The sequence below is a fragment of the Lolium rigidum genome, chromosome 7 (assembly GCF_022539505.1).
Source record: "Lolium rigidum isolate FL_2022 chromosome 7, APGP_CSIRO_Lrig_0.1, whole genome shotgun sequence".
Lineage (NCBI taxonomy): Eukaryota > Viridiplantae > Streptophyta > Magnoliopsida > Poales > Poaceae > Lolium > Lolium rigidum.
The window spans coordinates 362,167,373-362,179,293 of NC_061514.1; positions in this window are offsets into that span (position 1 = coordinate 362,167,373).

Below are 11,921 nucleotides of genomic sequence, written 5' to 3' on the forward strand. Positions count from 1 at the left end.
AGGACCATACAAGATTCTTGCACGCAAAGGAGAAGTTGCATATCAGCTGGAATTGCCAGAAGTCCTATCAGCCGTCCACAATGTGTTCCATGTGTCACAGCTGAAGAAGTGTCATCCAGAAATGGCCGATACACCATTGAGAGATACAGTTCCGCTGGAGGAGGTTCAGTTGGAAAGCGATCTCACTTATGAGGAGAAGCCCGTTAAAATTCTAGAAACGGCTGAAAGGTTTACTCGAACTAAGACCATTAAATTTTGCAAAGTTCAATGGAATCACCATTCAGAGGAAGAAGCTACATGGGAACGTGAAGAAGATTTGAAGACAGAATACCCATACCTATTTGCTAGCCAACCTAAATCTCGAGGACGAGATTCTTCTTAAGGGGGTAGGTTTGTAACATCCCAAATTTTACAATTAAGGATGTTAATAGTTGCATCATATCATCATGGCATACTATTTTAAAATTTGCATATTTGATTTCCAAATTACTTCAAAATTATGATTAGGGCTAAAATATAAATAAATGTTTTTCGCAGATTTTATCTAATTTTGTTTCACTATTTTTAAATTTATATAGCTCATATGAAATAACAAACAAAAAGAAAAGAGAAGAACAAAAAAACTGAACGACCGGATCCGACTTACCAAACAAACCCATCTTCCTCCGCGCACGCTCACGCGCACGACGCATCGCCAGGCAGCGCCTCCCGTATCTTTTCCTTTCTATTTTTTTTTATCTCTCTCTTCTCTTTCCAGTCAACGCTGACAGCTGGGCCGTTGCTCGTACCGTCTTCAACCTCCTGCCCGAGTTTGGCATGAATACGGAGCTGCTTACCGACTCGAAAATCCTCAGAAAATCGCAACGATTCCGTTCAAATTCGTGACCCCTACTCCACGAAATCCCCTCTATATAATCCCCGCATCAGCCTCTCTCCGTTTTTCTAAAAATCGCAAACCCTAGACCACCTGAGAGCTCGTTCCGATCTCGCCGGAGTTCCGCCGTCCCGGACTTGAAGTCGAGGTTTCAGGGCCTCCCTGCCTCTACTTTTCTCTCTGAGCTTTCTAGATCGTCGACAACATCATTCTCACCTCTTTTTCCCTCGCATAGGACCGCGGGAACGACTCGACAAGGTCGCCGGAGTCTCGCCGGACTTCGTCGTTTTCAGCCGGAGATAGACGCCGTTCGGAACAAGAGGATCGCTGACAAGGACGGGAAGAAAATCATCTACTCGAGCCGCACCTCGCCCTCACCTTCGTCAAGCCAGGAGGCCACCACAGCGACATCGCCATCCACGCCGACCGTCTTCTTCGTCCTAGCCGGTAACGCACGACCCTCTCAGCACAGCATAGAATACTTTGCCTAAACCGTTACCAGCCTATCATGCCATGCCACGTGCCCTTGTTTTTTTTGTCTACCGGCGCACGACTGTGATAGATCGATCAGATCAATTGACAAACTGCTAGCTCATGTTACATGTTAGACTTCAAAAATTCGTAACTTTAAATCTGCAACTTCGTTTTAGATTTTGTTTTTTGCGTTGAATTCGTAATCAAATCCCCTATCCATTGATACTAATTTTGCAAATTATAGAATTTTTAATTTATCAGTTAAAACTTGAATTTTAGTATATTAGTACGTTGAGTTGTTCACGTGTCGCCGGAGCCGCTGAAGCCGAGCCGAGCTGAAGCCGAGCCAAGCCGTCAGCCAAGCCGCGAGCCGAAGCCGGAGCCGAGGAGCGCCACAACCGTCAGATCAAGATCGGATGTCCCGAGACGCGCCACGTCCGTGCGTAAAAACAGCGAAATCTGAATACTTCCGAAAATTATAATTAAATAACCGTAACTCCGTTTTAATCGATTCTTTTTGCGTTAGTTTCAGAATTTCATTATCTACACCTTGAAGCTGGAATTTTCGAATTATAAGTAACTAATTATTGCGTTAATTAATACATGTGGAAATCAATACTTCCTCCATGTTAGACTTAATGCATAATATTTTGGTCGAATTTTTGGTCGAAATTAAAGTATTTTATCATTATATCATAATTGCATGCATGCATATAGTGTGAACCATTATTGTTGCATTGGTTATTCATTGAAATTATTTTCACCTTTGCGATAGATTGTGCGGAGTGCGCGAGTGCTGCTTGAGGAGGAATATTGTTTAGAGTGCTGTTCGGATCAAGGCAAGTTACACCTTTGTTCATGTTGTCCCAAGTTTTCTACTATGCATGTCTTTTTCCTTCAAATGATTAGTATGCATGTGTAGGATGTTTTGGTAGATTTTACTTGGTGAATATTTTGCAAGTCGCGTGATTTTTGTAGATTGCCATGAGTAGAGTTATACTTAGAAATAGTTCCACTTGATGTCCCGCCCATAGGAATGCCTAAATTTTTCTAAGTGCTATGCTTATGCTACGTAAATATCGAAAGGGGTTTGAAACAAGAAATTTTTCTAAGTACTTGAGCTCTGTTTATGAGCGCAACTTTTCTCCTAAAATCTTCCTTCAAAATAAAACTAAGTTTTCTTCTGGGCGGAATGGTTTTGACGGGACAACGAGTGTGGAGATTGGTGGAGGACTGCCGCCCAGGATCAAAGAAGTCTGCCACGTTCCAGATGTCAGAAGCTTCCAGTGCAACCACAATACAATATGGGCTCTGTCTTGGCTAAGTACTTAGTGGGAAACCTCACTCGGGTACCGCCATTGGGAGGTATTTTGGGCACGGGCGGATCCGGAAGGTGGAGGGGCTACTAAGGAAAAGCTTCGTCGTGACCTCGTCCGGGCCTTAATGAAGATGAAGAATTTTGGCAAAAAGGCTTGGTTGTGAATTGTGGGTAAAGAGCGCAACCTCTCGAGAGTGTTAACCTGATCGATCAGCCGTGTCCACGGTAACGGGACAATTGTGAGCATCTGAAGGATGGAGCCTCTGAATGATTTCCTCTCTTTTTCTAAGTAAATGTTTTCAAAACCCTATGGCGTGTGTAATATCGTTCATAGGTGGGTTTTTGGGGCCTTGGTGTGTAATATCCAAGTGCTCGGGACTTGGTGTGTCATATCCAAGTGTTAGGTTGATTTGGACACTTGGTGTGTAATATCCATGTGATCCACTCGGCCAATTTTATTTATCAAAATTTTGCAAAGTAGGGTAAAAGATTTTCTCTCCTTACTAAGTAAAAATTGGCTTTACGCAAATAAACCTCAAGCCTCCTCTTGTCTGCCTTGCATGTAGATTTAGTCAATTTTTCCCTTCTTGGTGTAATTTGCCATACATTCAAAGTATTGACCAAATGTATTTGGCTGCACTCATGTGCAGAATACGAAGGTTGAAGAAAGGTGCGCTAGGATCGCGGGTCTACACTCAATGAGCCCGTGGCGTTGATGGACTCAATTTATCTTAAGTTTTTCGTTGCTTTTATTTGAGCTAGCCTTGAGCTATGCAAAGTTGTAATAAATTAAACTCGGATTTATTCGATTCGTGTAATAATGACATTGTGTTTTACATGGTATTTCATCGACTGTGAGTGCTAGCTTATGATCCAGGGACTAGCATGTTAATCACGGGGACTTAGGATCCTACCCGATCCAAGGTCATTACACCCCCAGTACCGAGAGCCACGATACGGAAAACCTTACTGAGACGCCGTCGCCGCCGATCCCATCTCGGGGGATCCAGGAGATCGCCTCCGGCACCCTGCCGGAGAGGGGAATCATCTCCCGGAGGACTCTACACCGCCATGGTCGCCTCCGGAGTGATGAGTGAGTAGTCTACCCCTGGACTATGGGTCCATAGCAGTAGCTAGATGGTTGTCTTCTCCCCATTGTGCTATCATTGTTGGATCTTGTGAGCTGCCTAACATGATCAAGATCATCTATCCGTAATTCTATATGTTGTGTTTGTCGGGATCCGATGGATAGAGAATACTATGTCATGTTAATTATCAAGTTATTATACATGTGTTGTTTATGATCTTGCATGCTCTCCGTTTCTAGTAGAGGCTCTGGCCAAGTTTTTACTTTTAACTCCAAGAGGGAGTACTTATGCTCGATAGTGGGTTCATGCCGGCATTGACACCTGGACGAGTGACGAGAAAGTTCTAAGGTTGTGTTGTGCTTGTTGCCACTAGGGATAAAACATTGATGCTATGTTCAAGGATGTAGTTAATGATTACATTACGCACCATACTTAATGCAATTGTCTCGTTGTTAGCAACTTAATACTTGGAGGGGTTCGGATGATAACTCGAAGGTGGACTTTTTAGGCATAGATGCAGTTGGATGGCGGTCTATGTACTTTTTCGTAATGCCCAATTAAATCTCACTATACTTATCATGTCATGTATGTGCATTGTTATGCCCTCTCTATTTGTCAATTGCCCGACTGTAATTTGTTCACCCAACATGCTTTTATCTTATGGGAGAGACACCTCTAGTGAACTCGTGGACCCCGGTCCATTCTTTTAATACTCGAAATACAAATCTGCTCGCAATACTTGTTCTTACTCGTTTTCTTGCAAACAATCATCTTCCACACAATACGGTTAATCCTTTGTTACAGCAAGCCGGTGAGATTGACAACCTCACTGTTTCGTTGGGGCAAAGTACTTTGGTTGTGTTGTGCAGGTTCCACGTTGGCGCCGGAATCTCCGGTGTTGCGCCGCACTACATCCCGCCGCCATCAACCTTCAACGTGCTTCTTGGCTCCTCCTGGTTCGATAAACCTTGGTTTCTTTCGAGGGAAAACTTGCTGCTGTGCGCATCATACCTTCCTCTTGGGGTTGCCCAACGAACGTGTGAAATACACGCCATCAAGCACGTACGACTATAATTGGAAAACATGCCTACATGTTTAATGATCTTGATATTCTGTCTTAATGCTATTTCAATCCTATCAATTGCCCGACTGTAATTTGTTCACCCAACACTTGTTATTGGAGAGTTACTACTAGTGTAGATAGCTGGGAACCCCGGTCCATCTTTCATCATCATATACTTGTTCTACATGTTATTGGAAGTAGTATCAACTATTTTCTGGTGCCATTGCTCTCATATTACTATTACTGCTGCTGTGTTACTCGTTACTATTGCTCTCATATCATCGCTACTTTCACATCACCCCTGTTGCTAGTGCTTTTCCAGGTGCAGCTGAATTGACAACTCAGTTGTTAAGGCTTATAAGTATTCTTTACCTCCCCTTGTGTCGAATCAATAAATTTGGGTTTTACTACCCGCGAAGACTGCTGCGATCCCCTATACTTGTGGGTTATCAAGACCGTTTTCTGGCGCCGTTGCCGGGGAGGCATAGCTCTACTCATAAGTTCACCTGGGGAGTACACTCTACCTCTCTCTCTGTTTTTATTTTATTTTATTTTGTTTTGCTTAGTTTACTTTTGTTTAGTTTCTTTGTGCTTAGTTTATTTCTGTCTAGTTTTATTTTGCTTAGTTTACCTTTGCCTAGTTTGTTTTTATCTTGTTTTATTTTATACCCAAAAATCCATAAAAATTTGAAAAACCGAAAAATTAAAAACTGCTATTATGGGAGAACCTACAACCTACTTGGAGCTTATAGAATATTATAATAATTATGGAGAATCAAGAGCGGGAAAAGTTATGAGTGCTGTGATAGAAAAACTGAATACAATTGCTAAAATCTTGCTTAAACGCCATGATATAAACTGTTGCTCTCAACAGGACACTAAACATCTTAAATTTCAATGTGGCTTTAGTGAGGAATTTTTTATTAAGAACTATAATCGGAATAGCTATATTCATTTTGGGTTTGAAGAGGTAGAACAATTTGTCATGTTTATGGGAGCCTCTGAGATAGAATCCTTCATGGTTAAAAATTATGAAACTTGTGTTGTTTGTAAGGACCTTAAAGATTATGTCTCTTCTATCCTTAATTTTTGCAATGAAAGTTACACTGATAATCCTTATATCATTGATTATAAAGAGAGACTCATTAATGCACAAGAATGCACTCACAATTTGCAGGGACCTGTGGAAGAAGAAATTAATGAACCTGAAAACTCATTGGATGAAAAAGAGGAGGAAATTGATGAACCTGAAAGCTCATTGGATGAAAAAGAAGAGGAGAGTGATGAACAAAAGGAGGAAGAATGGATTAGCTACCCATGCCAACCTTCTAATGAGAGTAACTCTTTATCTCTTACACTATTTGATTGTCCTCCATGCTTACCGAAAGAGGTTGAATGTTATATTCCTGTGGATTCTCTTGAAATATTCCCTATGAGTAAAACTTGTGAGAATAATTATGCTACTGTTATTTATGATAATCCATGCTACTTTGATAAATCTTATGATAATGCTTTGTTTGTGCTCGATGTCGAAATGCATGGTACTAAAGAGTTTTGCTTGGCAAATGTTTATGATAAAGCTCTTGATGATGGTCCTATGTTACTTGATAATATTAATTGTACTACTAATGAAAATGGGATTGGAGAGGTCTTGACATTATCTATGAGTCCCATATCTCTTGAGATTGATCAACCATCTTGTTATATTATTGATAAAAGTGTGTTTGAAAGTTTTAATCGCACTATTTTTGAGCTTGATAACAATTATGTGTTTATGGATCATGAAAAGTATGCTGCATGTGATAGTTATATTGTTGAGTTTGTTCATGAAGCTACTGAAAATTATTATGAGAGAGGAAAATATGGTTGTAGAAATTTGCATGATACTAAAACACCTCTCTATATGCTGAAAATTTTGAAGTTATTCTTGTTTTATCTTCTTATGCTTGTCACTTTGTTCTTCATGAATTTATTTGTGTACAAGATTCCTATGCATAGGAAGTGGGGTAGACTTAAATGTGTTTTGAATTTGCTTTTTGATGCTCTCTTTTGCTTCAACTCTTATTTCTTGCGAGTGCATCATTAAAACTGCTGAGCCCATCTTAATGGCTATAAAGAAAGAACTTCTTGGGAGATAACCCATGTGTTTATTTTGCTACAGTTTTGTTGTGTCTTGGAAGTTGTTACTACTGTAGCAACCTCTTCTTATCTTTATTTTATTGCAATGTTGTGCCAAGTGAAGCCTCTAATCGAAGGTTGATACTAGATTTGGATTTCTGCGCAGAAACAGATTTCTATCTGTCATGAATCTGGGCTGTTTTCTCTGTAGGTAACTCAGAAAATTATGCCAATTTACGTGCGTGTTCCTCAGATATGTACACAACTTTCATTAGTTTTGAGTTTTCTGATTTGAGCAACGGAAGTACCTGTTTAAAATTCGTCTTTACTGGCTGTTCTGTTTTGGCAGATTCTGTCTCTGTTTTTTGCATTGTCTCTTGCGGACTTTAAGCAAGGCTTTCTAGACGTGGAGAGCTGTAGCTAATGTTTTATTGAGTTCTTGCAATGTGTCATTACAGGACCAATGTGAATTCAAGTTTTTTGAGTACTAACCCCTCTAATGAAGTTTATGAGAAGTTTGGTGTGAAGGAAGTTTTCAAGGGTCAAGAGAGGAGGATGATATATGATCAAGAAGAGTGAAAAGTCTAAGCTTGGGGATGCCCCCGTGGTTCATCCCTGCATATTTCAAGAAGACTCAAGCGTCTAAGCTTGGGGATGCCCAAGGCATCCCCTTCTGTTGGAGATATGCCCAAGAGGCAATAATAAAAGTGGTTATTATATATCTTTATGTTTATGATAAATGTTTATATACCATGCTATAATTGTATTAACCGAAACATTGATACATGTGTGATATGTAAACAACAAAGAGTCCCTAGTATGCCTCTTAACTAGCTTGTTGATTAATGGATGATTAGTTTCATAATCATAAACATTGGATGTTATTAATAACAAGGTTATATCATTGTTTGAATGATGTAATGGACACACCCATTTAAGCGTAGCATAAGATCTCGTCATTAAGTTATTTGCTATAAGCTTTCGATACATAGTTACCTAGTCCTTATGACCATGAGATCATGTAAATCACTTATACCGGAAAGGTACTTTGATTACACCAAACGCCACTCGCGTAAATGGGTGGTTATAAAGGTGGGATTAAGTATCCGGAAAGTATGAGTTGAGGCATATGGATCAACAGTGGGATTTGTCCATTCCGATGACGGATAGATATACTCTGGGCCCTCTCGGTAGAATGTCGTCTAATGTCTTGCAAGCATATGAATAAGTTCATAAGAGACCACATACCACGGTACGAGTAAAGAGTACTTGTCAGGAGACGAGGTTGAACAAGGTATAGAGTGATACCGAAGATCAAACCTCGGACAAGTAAAATATCGCGTGACAAAGGGAATTGGTATTATATGTGAATGGTTCATTCGATCACTAAAGTCATCGTTGAATATGTGGGAGCCATTATGGATCTCCAGATCCCGCTATTGGTTATTGGTCGGAGTAAGTACTCAACCATGTCCGCATAGTTCACGAACCGTAGGGTGACACACTTAAAGTTGGATGTTGAAATGGTAGTACTTGAATATGGAAAGGAGTTCGAATATTTGTTCGGAGTCCCGGATGAGATCCCGGACATCACGAGGAGTTCCGGAATGGTCCGGAGAATAAGATTCATATATAGGATGTCATTTTATGTGAATTAAAATGTCGCGGAAGGTTCTATGGAAGGTTCTAGAAGGTTCTAGAAAAGTCCGGAAGAAACCACCAAGGAAGGTGGAGTCCACATGGGACTCCACCTCCATGGCCGGCCAACCCTAGTGGGGAGGAGTCCCAAGTGGAATCCCCTTAGGGGGCCGGCCACCCCCCATATGGGAGGTGGAACTCCCACCTTTGGTGGGAGTCCTAGCTTGGCTAGGTTTCCCCTCCTTATGGAAGGTTTTTGGTTCGGGTCTTATTCGAAGACTTGGAGACCAACTCTTGGGGATCCACCTATATAATGAGGGGCCAAGGGAGGGGCCGGCCACCCCAAGACCACAAGCTGGCCGCCCCCCTTGAAGTGGCCGGCCACCCCCTCCCAAACCCTAGCCGCCCCCTCTCCTCCATATCTCCCGCGTAGCTTTAGCGAAGCTCCGCCGGAATTCTCCACCGCCACCGACACCACGCCGTCGTGCTGTCGGATTCAAGAGGAGCTACTACTTCCGCTGCCCGCTGGAACGGGAGGTGGACGTCGTCTTCATCAACAACCGAACGTGTGACCGAGTACGGAGGTGCTGCCCGTTCGTGGCGCCGGAACCGATCGTGATCAAGATATTCTACGCGCTTTTGCAAGCGGCAAGTGAATGTCTACCGCAGCAACCAGAGCCTCATCTTGTAGGCTTTGGAATCTCTTCAAGGGTGAGACTCGATACCCCCTCGTTGCTACCGTCTTCTAGATTGCATCTTGGCTTGGATTGCGTGTTCGCGGTAGGAAATTTTTGTTTTCTATGCAACGTTATCCTACAAGTGGTATCGGAGCCGTGTCTATGCATAGATGGTTGCACGAGTAGAACACAATGGTTTTGTGGGCGTTGATGCTCTTGTTATCTTTAGTTGAGTACTTTGCATCTTTATGGCATAGTGGGATGAAGCGGCTCGGACTAACTTTACATGACCGCGTTCATGAGACTTGTTCCTCGTTCGACATGCAACTTGTATTGCATAAGAGGCTTTGCGGGTGTCTCGTCTCTCCTACTATAGTAAAGATTCAATTTACTCTTCTATTGACAACATTAGTATCAACATTGTGGTTCATGTTCGTAGGTAGATTAGATCTATATCGAAAACCCTAAACCACGTAAAATATGCAAACCAAATTAGAGAGCGTCTAACTTGTTTTTGCAGGGTTTGGTGATGTGATATGGCCCTAATGTGATGATGAATATGTATGAGATGATCATTATTGTATTGTGGCAACCGGCAGGAGCCTTATGGTTGTCTTTAAATTTCATGTTGAGTAGTATTTCAAGGTAGTTGTAATAGTTGCTACATGGAGGACAATCATGAAGACGGCGCCATTGACCTTGACGCTACGCCGACGATGATGGAGATCATGCCCGAAGATGATGGAGATCATGTCCGTGCTTTGGAGATGAAGATCAAAGGCGCAAAGACAAAAGGGCCATATCATATCACATATGAACTGCATGTGATGTTAATCCTTTTATGCATCTTATTTTGCTTAGATCGCGACGGTAGCATTATAAGATGATCCCTCACTAAAATCTCAAGATAATAAAGTGTTCATCCTTAGTAGCACCGTTGCCAAGACTTGTCGTTTCGAAGAATCTCGTGATGATCGGGTGTGATAGAATCAACAAGTGCATACAACGGGTGCAAGCCAGTTTTTGCACATGCGGATACTAAGGTGGCCTTGACGAGCCTAGCATGTACAGACATGGTCTCGGAACACGTGATACCGAAAGGTAGAGCATGAATCATATGATTGATATGATGAACACTTTGAGTGTTCGCTATTGAAATTACACCTTGTCTCGTGATGATCGGACTATGGTGTGGTGGATTTGGTTTGTGTGATCACTAAGACAATGCGAGGGATATTGTTTTGAGTGGGAGTTCACCTAGATTTTTAATTATGTTGAATTAAAATCTGAACTCAATTTGTCATAAACTTAGTCTAAACTATTGGAAATATATGTTGTAGAGATGGCGTCCCCAATCAATTTTAACCAGTTCCTAGAGAAAGAAAAGCTTAAAAGCAACGGTAGCAACTTCACCGACTGGTTCCGTCATGTGAGGATCTTCCTCTCTGGGCGGAAATCTGCAATATGTGCTTGATGCACCGCTAGGTGACCCTCCCGTAGAAACCGAAACCGATGAAGTAAAAGCTGTTTACGAGACTCGGAAAACTCGGTACTCTCAAGTTCGAGTGTGCCATCCTGTGCAGTCCGGAATCCGATCTTCAAAAACGTTTTGAGCACCACGATCCTCATGAGTTGATGAATGAGCCGAAAGCTATTTTTGAGACTCATGCGGCCGTGGAATGCTATGAAGCATCGAAAAATTTCTTCAGCTGTATGATGGAAGAAGGCAGCTCCATTAGTGAGCACATGCTCGCCATGACCGGGCATGCGAAGAAACTCGTGACTTGGGAATAGTGATTCCTAACAGTACCGGGGATTAATCGTGTCCTTCAATCACCGCCACCAAGTTACAAGAACTTTGTGATGAACTACAATATGCAGAACATGAACAAGGAGTTACTCGAACTCTTTGGCATGCTAAAAGCTGCTGAGATTGAGATCAAGAAAGAGCACCAAGTGTTGATGGTCAACAAGACCACCAGCTTCAAGAAACAGGGCAAGTCTAAGGGAAAATTCAAGAAGGGTGGCAAGAAAGCTGCCGCGCCTCCTATGAAACCTAAGAACGGCCCTAAGCCTGATGCTGAGTGCTATTACTGCAAGGAGAAGGGACACTGGAAGCGTAATTGCTCCAAGTATTTGGCGGATCTGAAGAGCGGCCTTGTCAAGAAGAAGAAAGAAGGTATATCTCGATATGCATGTTATAGATGTTTATCTCACTCGGTTCTCGTTCTAGTACCTGGGTATTTGATACTCGGTTCGGTTGCTCATATTTGTAACTCGAAACAGGAACTAAAGAATAAATGAAGACTACTGAAAGATGAAGTGACGATGCGCGTTGGAAATGGATCCAAAGTCGATGTGATCGCTGTCGGCACACTTCCTCTACATCTACCTTCGGGATTAGTTTTAAGTCTAAATAATTGTTATTTTGTACCCGCGTTGAGCATTAACATTATATCTGGATCTTGTTTAATGCAAGACGGTTATTCATTCAAGTCTGAGAATAATGGTTGTTCTATTTTTATGAATAATATCTTTTATGGTCGAGCACCTGAAAAGAATGGCTTATTTCTGTTAGATCTCGATAGTAGTGATACACATATACATAACATTGATGCTAAGCGAATTAAATTGAATGATAATTCTACTTATATGTGGCACTCGTCGTCTT